This window comes from Arachis ipaensis, chromosome B3 (genome assembly GCF_059453495.1).
Source record: "Arachis ipaensis isolate K30076 ecotype BB chromosome B3, ASM5945349v1, whole genome shotgun sequence".
In the NCBI taxonomy this organism is placed as follows: Eukaryota; Viridiplantae; Streptophyta; class Magnoliopsida; order Fabales; family Fabaceae; genus Arachis; species Arachis ipaensis.
In genome coordinates this window covers 100,694,934-100,696,179 of record NC_142438.1, presented here as the reverse complement: position 1 = coordinate 100,696,179, position 1,246 = coordinate 100,694,934, and positions in this window count along the sequence as shown.

Below are 1,246 nucleotides of genomic sequence, written 5' to 3'. Positions count from 1 at the left end.
CACATGAAAACTACAAGGGGAGGAGCAAAAGTTTGCGCCAACGTTAGCCCCTAACTTGGTGGCTAACGTTGGCGCCACCAGTGCACAAGGTAAGGCCAACGTTGGGGCCAAAGTTAGACCCCTAACTTTGGCACCAACGTTGGTATCAGCTGGATATGGGTGCTGATATGAAAAGTTTGGGCAAAAGTTAGCCCCTAACTTTTGCTCAAACTTTTGGTCCAACTTTTGCAAAACTCCAACCCGGTTCAATTGGTTCGTTTTGGTTCCTCTTCAAACTCCAAGAGCAATCAACCAAGGCCTCTTTCAACCCAATTCCACCAAGAGCAAAGGCCCAACTCAAGGCTTGAAGATCATTGGAAGAAAGTGTATAAATAGGATAGAATTCAAGTTCTTTGGGGAGCTTTTTTTTTAGAGCTTTCTTTTAGAGCTTTCTCTTTGAATTTTCATAATAGTTTTCGGAGAGCTTTGGATATTGAGTGATCTTTAATTTCTTAGTCTTGGGGAAGGAGAATTCACTTCTCTTCCTCTTAGTTTTATTGCTTTCAATTTCAATTACAATTGTCTTGGATCTTGGGTTGGAGAATTGAAGAAATTCTGTTTCAATCTCATCCTTGGATCTCTCTATTTTATTTACTGCTTGATTGAATTTAATTTCTGTTAATTGCTCTTCATCTACTTTCCTTGCAATTTACAATTCCCTTGCAATTGTTCTTGTTGGATCTAGGAAGGCATTGAGATCTAGACTTGGTTTTCTAGTCTCTGGGTCCTGAGATCTGAACTTCTAATTTCCAATTCTCTGTTTACTGTTTTCATGTTCATTTACTTGTTTTGCTTCAGATCCGATTTGATCCAAATCATCTTCTCCTTCTCTGCTTGATGCAAATTTACTTTTCCTTGTTTAATTTCTGCAACTCCAAGTCCCAATCCCCTTTACAATTCAAGTCATTTACATTTCTTGCACTTTAAGATTCCGCAATTTACATTTCTTGCACTCTAAGTTTCTGCCATTTAATTTCTTGTTCTTTAAGATTCAGCAATTTATTTCCTGTTCTCTTTAATTTCATGTCGATTACCAATTCCCTTTACTTTCAATGCAATTTAAATTCTGCAAATCACAAATCACTCAACCAAATCTTGATTCGCTTGACTAAATTAACCACTAAGCTAAAATTGCTCAATCCTTCAATCCCTGTGGGATCGACCTCACTCCCGTGAGTTATTATTACTTGATGCGACCCGGTGCACT